The sequence below is a fragment of the Eucyclogobius newberryi genome, unplaced genomic scaffold, assembly GCF_026437365.1.
Source record: "Eucyclogobius newberryi isolate DKJ021-1_F unplaced genomic scaffold, fEucNew1.0.hap1 SCAF_15, whole genome shotgun sequence".
Taxonomy (NCBI): Eukaryota; Metazoa; Chordata; class Actinopteri; order Gobiiformes; family Gobiidae; genus Eucyclogobius; species Eucyclogobius newberryi.
Genome location: NW_027315779.1, coordinates 35,044,942 through 35,060,387, shown reverse-complemented (window position 1 = coordinate 35,060,387; position 15,446 = coordinate 35,044,942).

The window sequence follows — 15,446 nt, the reverse complement described above, 5'->3', positions numbered from 1 at the left end:
AAGTCATATTACTCTCGTAGAAGTAAAAAACATTGACCCAAATAACTCAAGTTTGAGTAAAATAGTTTTTGGAGAAACTACTAGAGTATTGAGTAACAGTTTGGACATAAAACGTATGAGTTGATGTTGAATGACGAATGATTTTGTGCGTTATATAAATGAATTTTATCTTCTTTTTTTTCAAAGACACAAACAGTTGTGTTTTTTGCACCGTTCTTTCAGATAGGATTTCGTTTTTCAAATTTTCCTTTGAAAATACACGATTTGCTGCATTATTTAATGTTTTGTCTCTTGTTTTAAAACAATTTCTAATTATAAATCAGATGCTCCAGACTCTTACTTTAGTAGTAGTTTCCCTGAATATGTTTTTACTCTTATTGGAATAGTAGTCTGGCTAGTTCAATCTTAGGCTAATTTCCATCTGCGGTCAGTCTCTGCGGTCGGTCTCTTCAGTCCGTGGACAGGGAAAAGAACAACACCACAACCACAAACATTTGACATTTCATAGACCATAGATTAAACACAGAAGCACTACACACATGGAGCCAGTGCCAACAGTGTGGGACCTAAAGAGTCTAATGGTCTAAACTCTGGTCTTCAGGTGTTTTTTTAGTTCAGTTTAAAGTCTTGAATTGTAACGCATCGAGTCAGGCAGAATACTCTGTGTCGTGGCCTTCACTGATGTCCCCGGAGGTCTGATGTCCCCGGAGGTCTGATGTCCCCGGAGGTCTGATGGCCCCGGAGGTCTGATGTCCCCGGAGGTCTGATGTCCCCGGAGGTCTGATGTCCCCGGAGGTCTGATGGCCCCGGAGGTCTGATGGCCCCGGAGGTCTGATGTCCCCGGAGGTCTGATGGCCCCGGAGGTCTGATGGCCCCGGAGGTCTGATGTCCCCGGAGGTCTGATGTCCCCGGAGGTCTGATGTCCCCGGAGGTCTGATGTCCCCGGAGGTCTGATGGCCCCGGAGGTCTGATGGCCCCGGAGGTCTGATGGCCCCGGAGGTCTGATGGCCCCGGAGGTCTGATGGCCCCGGAGGTCTGATGGCCCCGGAGGTCTGATGTCCCCGGAGGTCTGATGTCCCCGGAGGTCTGATGTCCCCGGAGGTCTGATGTCCCCGGAGGTCTGATGGCCCCGGAGGTCTGATGTCCCCGGAGGTCTGATGGCCCCGGAGGTCTGATGTCCCCGGAGGTCTGATGGCCCCGGAGGTCTGATGTCCCCGGAGGTCTGATGTCCCCGGAGGTCTGATGTCCCCGGAGGTCTGATGGCCCCGGAGGAGATGATACTCTTCTGGATCGTACAGTTTGCAGCATGAAAACCCACAAAACCCTTTAAGTAGCAGAAGCCAAGCCATTTAGACTCTTGACCAGGCACGGACTGGAAAAAAAGATTGTTTGGCCAAAATGTTACAATCAATCAAAAATCTTACACCGACTGTAAAGAGTCACTTCTTGAGTGACATTACACTGCCCGGTCAAGAAAGTGTCCACCTAGACTGAAGGAGACAAACACAGCAGGTGGTCTCCTCCTGCTGGACCTGCTGCAGGTCATGATCTTATTCAAACCAAACTGATGCTGTGAGCGCAGAAAGACAAGTCCCGTGGTCATGGAAAAGATGTGTTTGAGAAGGGTCAAACCATTGGCATCGAACAGAGAAAACATCTGCAGAGAAGTGCAGTGGTCACTCTTCATGTGCAGTGGTCACTCTCCATGTGCAGTGGTCACTCTCCATGTGCAGTGGTCACTCCATGTGCAGTGGTCACTCTTCATGTGTAGTGGTCACTCACCTTGTGCAGTGGTCACTCTCCTTGTGTAGTGGTCACTCTTCATGTGCAATGGTCACTCCATGTGCAGTGGTCACGCTCCATGTGCAGTGGTCACTCTCCCTGTGCAGTGGTCACTCTCTTTGTGCAGTGGTCACTCTCTTTGTGCAGTGGTCACTCTTAATGTGCAGTGGTCACTCTCCTTGTGTAGTGGTCACTCTTCATGTGCAGTGGTCACTATGTGCAGTGGTCACTCTTTGTGTAGTGGTCACTCTTCATGTGCAGTGGTCACTCTTTGTGTAGTGGTCACTCTTCATGTGCAGTGGTCACTCTTCATGTGCAGTGGTCACTCTCCATGTGCAGTGGTCACTCTCCATGTGCAGTGGTCACTCCATGTGCAGTGGTCACTCTGCATGTGCAGTGGTCACTCTCCATGTGCAGTGGTCACTCTCCATGTGCAGTGGTCACTCTCCATGTGCAGTGGTCACTCCATGTGCAGTGGTCACTCTGCATGTGCAGTGGTCACTCTGCATGTGCAGTGGTCACTCTCCATGTGCAGTGGTCACTCTCCATGTGCAGTGGTCACTCCATGTGCAGTGGTCACTCTTCATGTGCAGTGGTCACTCTTCATGTGCAGTGGTCACTCCATGTGCAGTGGTCACTCTTCATGTGCAGTGGTCACTCTTCATGTGTAGTGGTCACTCTTCATGTGCAGTGGTCACTCTTCATGTGCAGTGGTCACTCTCCATTCATGTAATCCTGTTTGAATGTGTGACTTCATCGTGTGTGGTTAAAGGTACATGATGATGATGATGATGATGGAGCGAGGGGGTGACGGGGCGAGAAGGCCTCCCTCGCCCCATCACCCCCTGGCTCCCTCGCCCCATCACCCCCTGGCTCCCTCGCCCAATCACCCCCTGACATGAGCGGTCGGTCGGTCCATGAACACGTCTGCCTCACTAACAGGAAATGCCTTGTGCAGCCAGTGCCTCACATCTACATTAATGCATTTACTTCTACATCTCACATCGAAACGACTGAACTGTCCAGGTCTAAAAAAGACTTTGTCAGGAGTTGATTTAGCAGGAGACAGATTACAGTCAGAATAAGAGCATAAAGAATATTTTGATAGCACAAAGAGCTTGTGTAAAACCAGAGAAGTGCATTAGTCAGAACTAGCGATGGGCTGATCCATACCAAATATTGATATATACCGATACTGACGGGAAATATTTATACTTGTGTAACACATTGTTCATATTTTAGGTTTTGTGCACATATATTTACTTTATATATTAGTTTAAGCTGTAATGATGTTGACCAACATAAAAGTTGATTTTAATAATCACTAAAGACACTAAAATGATGGCATTTATATTTAATAATGTACAGTTTGTGTCCCAGGATGGGAAGTGGCCTGACTTTTGTGAACAGAAGACCTAAGACCTGATATGGACTTTAAAAACACAAAGGAGCTTCATGGATTACCACATCTGCTGAAATATACCCGTGCAGGGAGATTCTACAAGTATGTTTTAGGAAGAAATCATAAATGCTCAAAAGATGATTTTGCATGATGTAAGACCTTAGAAAGTGAAGCTCTTCTAAACCCTGTCATTTATAGAATATTCACTTTATTACTTTGATTGTTTTCCCTGTTGCTGTTTGTTTTGTGTGACGGCTCCAGAAGCTCTGGGGCCACCTCCAGAAGCTCTGGGGCCACCTCCAGAAGCTCTGGGGCCACCTCCAGATGCTCTGGGGCCACCTCCAGATGCTCTGGGGCCACCTCCAGATGCTCTGGGGCCACCTCCAGAAGCTCTGGGGCCACCTCCAGAAGCTCTGGGGCCACCTCCAGGAGCTCTGGGGCCACCTCCAGGAGCTCTGGGGCCACCTCCAGAAGCTCTGGGGCCACCTCCAGGAGCTCTGGGGCCACTCAGGGTCTCGCTTTAGTTGAACTCGTATTTCATCTTCAGCAATATTCATACTTTGCCCCCCATGTATATCTCAAATGTGTGAGAGGAAGAAAGGCTTTTTCATCTTCCAATTGAGTCATAGATAAAACGATGAATAAACATGTACCTCTTATCTGTCTTTTTCCTGTTTGTTGTTTTTTATTTTAAATCTCAAACTGCAACACAAAGTTAACCACAATGCCAAGGGTTGGATCAGGAATGCAGTTTAAAGCTTAAGTTAAAGAACATGTATGATGTATGTGTCACTGCGTTACAATGGGGGCTACGAGGCCCGTCTGGGGGCTACGGGGGCCCGTCTGTGCGGTACGGGGGCTTGTCTGGGGGGTTCGGGCCCCTGTCTGGGCGGTACGGGGGCCCGTCTGGGGGGTAAACTAAAGGTAAGATGTAAAAATCACAAATGTTCTAATCCTTTAATGTCTTTCATATACTTGTCACAGTGACCAAAGCTTATTTGGTATTGTATTGTGTGCCTGTTTGTACTGTGTAAACCCCACTGCCTTTGCACTGGGGACTAATAAAAACCATTATGTTACATCTTGTGTGTGGATTATTTATTATCTCTATTATAAAGGATATAGGTGAATAATGTTCCATACTATAACATCAGACCAGGAACCAGACTTTAAGCAACACAAGCACTTGTCTAACACCGACTTTCACGATTTGTGAAATCGTTTCCATTTATTTTTTAGATTTAGACCAAATTCATCCAATGAAATGTCCTCTTTCATTATATAGCATAGTGTCCAAAGTGCTGCACAAGCACAAAATGACAACAAAATATAAAATAACTAAAGCGATAAAAGCCCTCGTCACCCTTGCGACCGCGGGGTACGAGCCACCGTGAAGAGCACACCTCTAATCCCCCCTCCCCCCACCTACATCATCCCCCCCACCTACATCACTCCTCCTCCCTCCCAAACAATACCAACTTTATACTACTTCATTCAACGTTTTCACGACTGCACGGTCCGAGATAGAGTTATGTCCCCATTGGCTTTTATGTTCAGAGTGATGTGGAGAATAAGTGCCTAATTTCAACTGTTAATGACAAAGTAAATGTTTAAATCCCATTCAAAATACCTGTAAACCAGAACACATGTAAGTCTATGGCAGTGTTTGTCAGGTTGCCACGGTAACATGCTTGCAGCTAGAGGTATGACGTCATTGGCTTTTTTGTTCAGAATGGTGTTGGGGAATGAATATGTTAAATTCCTCAACTGCAAGATAACAGGAAAACCTCTGAACAATGGGGGTTTCTCTCTTTCCTCATGTGATAACAGACATTCTCCCCTAACAGAGTATCAAAACGACGCTCCGAGCTAGAAACGTTCTCTTTTGTCTTCTTTTTCTTTGTCTTTTTCTTTTGAAGCCGTCTCCACAGATGAGCTTTGACCCTTCCTTTGTCTCAACACGCGTCCGACAAGTGGGTGTACAACGCTAGGCCAGCCGTGTCGCCCTCTGAACTCTGAAAACACCTGGAAACACCTGGAAACACCTGGAACTAAGCTAAACGCAAAACGGACAGAGACTTTCTTTTTCTACCTCGTTTATTCTCTTTTTGAAGTAACCTACGTCGTTTACGTGGATCTGCGCTACTTTCTCATCTGAGTAAAGGCTGCGTGAGGAGCTAACACGCCGCTAACGCGTTCCACCGCTAAGAGAGGAACTCTGGACCAGTCTTAAGCCACGACGCTGCCCGCGCCACGGATATCGCGGCACGCCACTGCCTTCGCCCGCCACACCGCTCCACGCCGCTGCCTCGCCACGGATCTCGTCCGCGGACAAGGACCAGCCGGACCGAGTTCTATAAAATTGTAAGCCGAGCTCAGTGTGCGGTTCTTTTGTGGCGTGATTTGGGTAGAACTCAGCTGTTCCTCCTCCTCCTCCCTTCGCTTCTCATTTTCCCTCTTTTTGATATAGATTAGCATAGACATGTTTGATTATTCAAGGCAAAACCCTGGTTTAACATTATCTGCATGAATCACCTGTGATTTACCTGCATTATTTTCTGCTCCGGTGCCATTTTTGATTGCCTTTTTGATAAATAAACTACACGAAAGAGTTATTGACTATTGTTTGTTTGATTAGACTATGTGAAAGTCCCTGAATTGTGAAGCCACCCTTCAGACTTTTAACGAGCGCGATTAAGGACCGTATTTTAGCTTTGAATTTAATCCTGGTGCCCCGAGATATGTTGCTAAATTCCCCTTGATCATAAACTGCATATCTGTAGTTTGAGACCCTACAATGGCAAGAAGAATGTCTGTGCCAAATTTTATTTGACTACGTCAAAGTAAATTTTTGGGCTTAATTTAAATGTTCAAGGGGGCGCTGTAGAGCCTCTGTAAAATATAGCTATACAGTGAACCCTCGCTATAATGCGGTTCACTTTTCACGGTCTTGCTGCTTCACGGATTTGCATCATGCATTGTGTTTTGCATTCTGATTGGCTAAACAGTCTCCCCCACCGCTTGCCAAATTGAAGTTTGCGAGGCCGGTGAGAGCGGCGCGCGTGAGCTTCAATGTTTTATGGCATATTTCATTGTATAATAACTGTAAGAAAATAAAGGTTTCTACTTCACGGATTTCGCCTATCGCGGGTTCTTTTTGGAACGTAACCCCCGCGATAAACGAGGGTTCACTGTATATATATTGTATATCAGTGCGTTCAGCTCACGATTTTGTGCAAAAGTAACATTGTGTATGACATTGCATGCCAGGGATACACAATGTTAGTTTTGCACAAAATCATGATACACAAGTTTGATTTTATTTCATATTTTTCACCAGAAAGAAAAGACATAAACCAAAATATGTAACCTCCACCAAAAACAGGGGGAAAAAGAGAAATCATGGCAAACAGAACCCAAAGAAAACATCCCATTTAGTCCACAGTCTGTTGAATTTGTGATGGCCTTTTTCGCCACTGCCAAGTGTATGTTCCAGAGGAAACTGTTGAGTGTGTCCATGGCAGGAGTCCTCAGGCCCAAGTACATCGTTCCAAAATCAAGAGGAATGGCAATGTCAAAAACTGTTGTTTCAGACCTAAACTTTTGAACCACAGGAAAGTCCCAGAACACAAGATGGTGGTTTGTCTCCTTCTGCCACATCCTCTCCAACAGTCTGTCTCCTGCTGCCACATCCTCCCCAACAGTCTGCCTCCTGCTGCCACATCCTCTCCAACAGTCTGCCTCCTGCTGCCACATCCTCTCCAACAGTCTGCCTCCTGCTGCCACATCCTCTCCAACAGTCTGTCTCCTGCTGCCACATCCTCTCCAACAGTCTGTCTCCTGCTGCCACATCCTCTCCAACAGTCTGTCTCCCGCTGCCACATCCTCTCCAACAGTCTGTCTCCTGCTGCCACATCCTCTCCAACAGTCTGCCTCCTGCTGCCACATCCTCTCCAACAGTCTGCCTCCTGCTGCCACATCCTCTCCAACAGTCTGCCTCCTGCTGCCACATCCTCTCCAACAGTCTGTCTCCTGCTGCCACATCCTCTCCAACAGTCTGCCTCCTGCTGCCACATCCTCTCCAACAGTCTGCCTCCTGCTGCCACATCCTCTCCAACAGTCTGCCTCCTGCTGCCACATCCTCTCCAACAGTCTGCCTCCTGCTGCCACATCCTCTCCAACAGTCTGCCTCCTGCTGCCACATCCTCTCCAACAGTCTGTCTCCTGCTGCCACATCCTCTCCAACAGTCTGCCTCCTGCTGCCACATCCTCTCCAACAGTCTGCCTCCTGCTGCCACATCCTCTCCAACAGTCTGTCTCCTGCTGCCACATCCTCTCCAACAGTCTGCCTCCTGCTGCCACATCCTCTCCAACAGTCTGCCTCTTGCTGCCACATCCTCTCCAACAGTCTGACTCCTGCTGCCACATCCTCTCCAACAGTCTGCCTCCTGCTGCCACATCCTCTCCAACTGTCTGTACCTCCTGCTGCCACATCCTCTCCAACAGTCTGACTCCTGCTGCCACATCCTCTCCAACAGTCTGTCTCCTGCTGCCACATCCTCTCCAACAGTCTGCATTTCCCTGTGAGTAATGGGCACTGTGACATGGTGTTATAAAAAAACGTGATGTGACTTCCGGGTCATTGTGGCGCTTTGAGCTGACACACCTCCCACCGCCGCTGCCAAACTTGGCTTTAACAAACTTAAGAGGCACTGGAGGAACAATGAATAAGAAGTTTCGTATCTTGTTGAAGACTGAAGGATTGATTGACATATGGAGGGAGGTGCCAGTATACACACCTTTCTAACCCACACACAGTCTTTTCCAGAATAGATTACTTTTTGTTCTCAATTAAGACAGATTTAAAATCACACAAGCAGATGTGGCAATATCGCATTGTGGGCCGTCCTTGTCTTGTGAGAGCCCAGATTCTCATTGGCCTTTCATGCCGGGCGCCATTCATAAAAGTGCCCCCCTGTTTGTTACATTCCCTTTGGCCTCTCGCTTTGTGCCCGCCTCTCCCGTGTTGTCCCCTGTGCCTGACGGCAGGTAAGAGGTGCTCTCGGTCTCCTATCTAAAGTCTGTGAACTGTCCTTAATCTCGGATCTATATTTTAGCACGGACAGTCACTGGGTTGACAGTGGATCCACGTTGCATGCAGATCCAGGTTGCTCACCACAAAGTTTAGGTAAACGCCCTGTTTTAATAATAACGATTGTTTCATCTTGCGCTTAGGCTCTTGTGTGTTTTTAAAGGCTTTAGTACAACTGCTCGCCCTCGCTTCTCCCTCATCGGAGCTCCAAGTTACGTACGTGTAAGTATGCCTGGGTCAGTGGTGAATCAGCCGTAATAATCTAATGAGTGCAGTCCTACTCTCCTGGTGGTGGTGGTGGTGGATTCTCCTGGTGGTGGTGGTGGTGGATTCTCCTGGTGGTGGTGGTGGTGGATTCTCCTGGTGGTGGTGGATTCCCCTCTCGGCTAAGCCTCAGCCCCAAAGGTCTTATTGAGTTTGTTTGTGTGAGTGGTGGTGTAGTATTTCCTACTAACTTTTAGCTTAAATAGTTTGAAAATAGAATTATTGACCTTAACTTAGGCTTATCAAATAAGCTGTTAGCCGCTTTACCTTTTTGAATAATAAATATTTCGTAAACACATGGAACTGCCTCGTCAGTAATACTTATCTGCGTGCCTTACTCATTTCCCCGGGCGTATCTCTGGAACGTCTTGGAGCTTAGCTTAGAATCACTAGGCCAGAGATGAGCCCTCATCTCCCGAGATCCGATCTCATGAACCTCCTCTGATGGAGCTTCTGATGGAACTGAGTTTGTCTTCTTTCTATCTCTGACTTACGCCTGCGGGAGTTGGGTTTTGGCGCATTGTTCAACCAATCAGCACGCACGCAGTCAGATTGATCAGAGTAGAAGATTTGGAGTAATTCAGAATTAGCATCAGGCCACATAGTTACAAATATGTAACATTTGTAACTATGTGGCCTGATGCTATTTACAAGAGTCATAAAACAGCTAAATGAACATGCAAAACACGATAACATTATGTACAGTAAATTCATAGAACCCACTGAGGACGGACAACATGGCCAAAAGGACCTGGAGGAGTGTGGGGGGAGTGTGGGGGAGTGTGGAGGAGCCTGGAGGAGTGTGGGGGGAGCGTGGGGGAGTGTGGGGGGAGCGTGGGGGAGTGTGGGGGAGTGTGGGGGGAGCCTGGAGGAGTGTGGGGGGAGTGTGGAGGAGTGTGGGGGAGTGTGGGGGAGCCTGGAGGAGTGTGGGGGGAGTGTGGAGGAGTGTGGGGGAGTGTGGGGGAGTGTGGGGGAGCCTGGAGGAGTGTGGGGGGAGTGTGGAGGAGTGTGGGGGGAGTGTGGAGGAGTGTGGGGGAGTGTGGGGGAGTGTGGGGGAGTGTGGGGGAGTGTGGGGGAGTGTGGGGGAGCCTGGAGGAGTGTGGGGGGAGTGTGGAGGAGTGTGGGGGGCGGTCGTGTGACGTCACGTGAATGACCTCTATAGGTGTGAGCTTAGGTTGAAATGGGTTGTCATAAGTGACACACTGCTGTGCTAAAACGATTCATTTTGGGATCAATTTTGTTTCTAAGTTAAGATAAGATATTCCTTTATTGTCCCACATGGGGAAATTTCATTGTTGCAACGCAGGTAAAACGCAAGAAAAGAACAGATCACTTATAGGAAGTTTGATTATCGGTTAAGATAATTAAGATTAAGATAATTAAGATCAAGATAATTATCGGGTCGATAATTAGTCTTGTCCAAATCTGTCTATGGACATTTTTGCTCCGGTGGAGTTGTGTCCCAACACGTTGATTTGGGCTCTTAAAGACGTGTTTTGTGTCGATTTGAGGGCTGTTTTTCTATCTTTCTGATCCCTGTGGTTTGGGACAGATCTGTGCCGCTGAGGCGGTCTTAGAAGTCTGACTCTTGTTCTTTTTGTGTGCGAAAGGAAGAGTTTTTTTGCACTTGTGCTGAAAGTGTCGGTTTAAACCCCTAATCGATATTGTTTAATATCGATAAGGGGTTTAAACCGATAAAAGTAGATCTTGCCCTACAAGAAGAGGAATTGAGTTGAGCCGTTTTTAAAATGTTTAAGATCAGTGAACCACACGTGCACCCACAGACAGTTTGAAGATGAACTTTATTTATTATGGGTCACAGTGTTGTACTTTCCTTTGTCAAAGTTATTTTTATTACTATACAAAGTGCAACGAGGAAAAACAGACGTCGCAAACAACTTCTTATCTCTTTCAAACGAGTAGTTCCAGTTAATCACAAAACGGGGTCAATGCAGGAGATAAAGATATAATAAATTAAAACATTGAGAGGAAAGCTAGCAACATGTCTTCAATAAATATACTGTAAGCTTTTTGTATTCTGTATTTGTATTTTGTATCCAGGCTGTCTTCAGATTTATGTGTAGCACTGAATTGAGATCTACACGTTTATCAGTCTTTTTATCAGAACATAAATTTAAAAACAAAACATCCCACTGAAACAAGCAGAAATCTTTTTTCTTTCTTTTTAATCCAGTTGAGGAAAAAGCACATACATCTTTCCCATCTACAAATACATAAAGACTGATTGCTGAGAGGCTGTGTACTTTTATCACAGCAGGGATGACAGTTCCACTTTATGACTTTTTTGCTGCTTTAGAACAGTACTTGGAGACATTTCAGACCCTTAAGGCGTCTGCAGGTCCAGTAATGTGAGAAAATGAAGGCGCAGTACCACCAACTGCCAGGAGAAGTTCACAAAATATGAAATCAAACACTGGAAATGGAGTAAAGGAGAACTAAGTAACATTTTTACCACATTAAACGTCTTGTGTGTATGTTCTAGTGGTGGTTAAATGTGCATTTCTGGGTTGTTTGTCGTATCCATCGTCTCCCCTGGCGGAAAACCAGCCTTGCAAAATGGCCAACATCAACCCAAAACAACTCCCCTGAGAAACCCTCGCTCTTTTTATATTTGGAAATGTTATATGTTTCTGTGATTATACTTATACTTATTTAAATAAAAAAAAACAATAAAAACACGTTGAGGTCTGTTCTTTGACAGTGTATTTTCACAAGGGAACAGCAGGGGGAGCTCTGTTGCTAAAGTTACTGCTGTGAACAACTTCAAATGGACAGGTCATTTGTGTATGTTTGGCACCACATGTAAAGAGACACATTTGTCTGCTCGTCTGTACTCTTCTGTCTTTATAGCATGTTTGCGTGTCCAATAACAAAGCTTAATTGAAGGTGAACCAGAGTTTGTCCAAACAGAGTATGAATACACCCTTGTAAGCAATGTTTGACTTGTTAGATTTCTTAGGGTGCTTGTTTGACTTGTTTGACTTCTTACAGCAATAATCAAGGTTTTTCTCTGTTAAATGCTGCTGTCCTTTTGTACAATGTAACAACTGACACTACTGTGTAAGAATTACACAAAAACAAGGCTCATCAAACTAAAATGCCTTTATTAGTTATGGCATGTCTTCAAACAGTCAGAGAGTGCCTTGTTTTTGTTATTTTATTGACCTTCACCAAAGAGCACCTTTTTATACCATTTTTAAGACTTTCATCACTGCTTGCAGGTCCTTGAAGCGTTCCTCTTTACTCTTTGACTTCAACTGACAATAACGATTGGAACAGTTCTGATATTTGAGCACTTAATGCATATTTCCTTTAGATTTTATATTTGTGTGTCAGGCAAAAACCTTTAGTTCTTTTGAGTGTCCACAAAAGAGCACTATTTATGACATGCATTATGATATGAACGGACTTAAAACTATGAATAAGAAAACATGTGTCGGCCTGAATATCAAAAATCAACTGAAACGAAATATTGATGACTCAACGTTTTCATTGCAGAAGATCTGGACTGTGTTTTATGATTTTGTAGTTAATCTTATCTAAACTCATGGCCACGTGAGAGATAAAACCGTGGTATAAAATGACTCATGAAAATAAGTCTGTATATAAGTGTGAGAGCGTTTGTTGGTCTCACAGTTCTAGACACAATGGAAAGAGTGAGTGTGTTGCATGTTCTGCTGCTGCTACTGCTCTGCTCTCTGTCAGGAGCTGAACTTCAGGACAATGAGATCAGTGAACAAAGACAGGGGGTCCTGAGAGTGTGAATGTCCCGGAGCAGCCTCAGCCCTCAGTCCTCTCTGGTCTCTGGTAGAGTTGTATCTCGCATGGATAAAGAGTCATAAATCAGCAGCGGTCTGTGAGGAAAGGGATTTTGTACTTAGTATTTTCTCATTCCTGGATATTCACAGACAAATTAGAATACTTTGCAAGAAATATCTGTAATAATACTATAATACTGGACAACTCACAGCTATTTATTCAACTTAAGGCCTATTTTAAAATTCTATTCAGCACAGAAAAATAATATCTGCATATGCAATACATATGACTGGTCAAGAAATGTGGCTCCTTTTTCAGTATCACAGCGATCGCACAAAAAAGAAGCTAGTTTTGAAGACTGCTCGGCAAATCATGGACTTCTGGCATTATTTCTGTCACAACAGCTTTTGTTTGCTTAGATCAAATAACAAATAGTTATTCATGTCCCCCAGGATTCTTACTAGTACAAGTACTGTAAGGTTATTCATGTCCTCCCACTTATGACCATGAGTGTCGCCCCCTGCAGGACACTGTCCCCTGCAGGGCACTCTGTCCCCTGCAGGACACTCTCTCCACTCTGGAGAGCAGCTTCAGTGACTGATCCACCCTCGCTGTGTGAAGGAGACGTTTCACAGGTCTTTCCTTCTGCTGCTGTCAGACTTTATAACAAACACTGTCCTGAACATGTGTCACTCAGCAATCAAGGTGCAATATTTTCTGTCCATATTACAGCTGTAAATAAGAGTTTTTTATGAAGAGGTTTTTAATAAGAGTTAAATAAGACACTGGAGTTTATTAAGACACTGGAATCGCATTTGAATCTTTTCATAAAAAATTATTTTTTTTAATTCCAGATGACAAAGATGTTGATACAAATTCCTTTCTGGACCCCCTGGATTTGCCTGTTATGTCAGAAGAACATATTAAAAAATTAGGAGATGAAAGAACAGTTTTGGAAATACAAAAACGCTCTTAAAAGATTTAAGAACAATAAATCTCCAGGAGCGACGAGTTCACCTCAGAGTGATATAAAGCTCTAAAAGACACACTTACTCCTTTCCTTTTGGCAACTTTTACCGGCACAAAAACTCGTGTGAAAGAGGCCATCATGTCCCTGATACCAAAAGAAGGGAAGGACCGATTGGACTGTGCTTCATATATACACCATTTGCCCAATTTATTAGACACTCAAAAATAATCGATGTCACAGAACATAAAATTGCCTGCTGCAGTGTATTTGACCAAACCAGACATTTCCATTCCTTATCCATCCATCTTCTTCCGCTTTATCCGGGGCCGGGTCGCGGGGGCAGCAGTCTGAGCAGGGTCCCTTCCTCCAACTCCTCCGGGGGGAGCCAGCCGAGAGACATAGTCTCTCCAGCGTGTCCTGGGTCTTCCCCGGGGCCTCTTCCCAGTGGGACATGCCTGAAACACCTCCCGAGGGAAGCGCCCAGGAGGCTCCGGAACAGATGCCCGAGCCACCTCAGCTGGCTCTTCTCGACGTGGAGGAGCAGCGGCTCTACTCCGAGCTCCCCCCGTGTGGCCGAGCTCCTCACCTTATCTCTAAGGGAGCGCCCAGCCACACGGCGGAGGAAACTCATTTCAACCGCTTGTATCCGCGATCTTGTTCTTTCGCTCACTACCCAAAGCTCATGACCATAGGTGAGGTCAGAACGTAGACCGACCAGTAAATAGAGAGCTTTGCCTTTCGGCTCAGCTCCCTCTTTACCACAACGGTCCGATGCACCGATCCGCCTGTCGATCTCACGCTCCATCCTTCCCGCACTTGTGAACAAGACCCCGAGATACTTGAACTCCTCGACTTGGGGCAAGGAATCCCCACCCACCTGGAGAGGGCAAGACACCTTTTTCCGGTCGAGAACCATGGCCTCAGATTTGGAGGTGCTGATTCTCATCCCAGACGCTTCACACTTGGCTGAAAACCGTCGCAGTGCAGCTGCAGGTCCGGGTTTGATGGAGCCATCAGGACAACATCGTCTGCAAACAGCAGAGATGGAATCCTGTGGTCCCCAAACCGGACACCCTCTGACCCCTGACCACACCCTCCGACCCCTGACTGTGCCTAGAAATTCTGTCCATAAAAATTATGAACAGAACCGGTGACAAAGGGCAGCCCTGGCGGAGTCCAACATGCACTTGGAACAGGTCTGACTTACTGCCAGCAATGCGAACACAGCTCCTGCTCCGGTCATACAGGGACCGGACAGCCCTGAGCAAAGGGCCCCGGACCCAGTACTCCCGGAGCACCCCCCAAAGGACAACCGAGGTACACGGTCGAAAGCCTTCTCCAGATCCACAAAGCACATGTGGACTGGTTGGGCAAACTCCCATGAACCCTTGAGCACCCGATGGAGGGTATAGAGCTGGTCCAGTGTTACACGACCGGGACGAAAACCACTCTGCTCCTCCTGAATCCCAGGTTCGACTATCAGTCGGATTCTCCTCTCCAGTACCTTGGAACAGACCCCACCCTGGAGGCCGAGGAGTGTGATCCCTCTGTAGTTGGAACACACCCTCCAGTCCCCCTTCTCGAACAGAGGGACCACCACCCCGGTCTGCCAGTCCAGAGGCACGGTCCCCGACCGCCACGCGATGGCGTAGAGACACGTCAGCCAAGACATGTTGTCCCACAACATCTAGAGACCCCAGGCACTCAGGGACGGATCTCATCCACCCCCGGAGCCCTGCCACCGAGGAGTCCGCGAACAACCTAAGCGACTCCAGCTTGGGCGATGGATAAGCCAGCCTCCGAGTACCCGGTCTCCACTTCCTCCTCGGAAGACGTGACTGAGGGATTAAGGAGATCCTCAAAGTATTCCTTCCACCGTCCGACAACATCCCCAGTCGAGGTCAGCAGGCCTCCACCCGCACCGCAAACGGTGTCGGTGAGGCACTGCTTCCCCCTCCTGAGGCGCCGGACGGTTTGCCAGAATCTCTCTGGGGCCGACTGTCATGGAATCAGACAATACACCGATGCTATTCCGTAACACATCGAGAACACAATTCAACTTAGAATATGAAACGACACAGAAATATCAGACATTTGTGTGGCAAGCTTGGGAGAAAACGCCGGGACTGATCACGCAGGCTGTTGTAGGCAGCCTG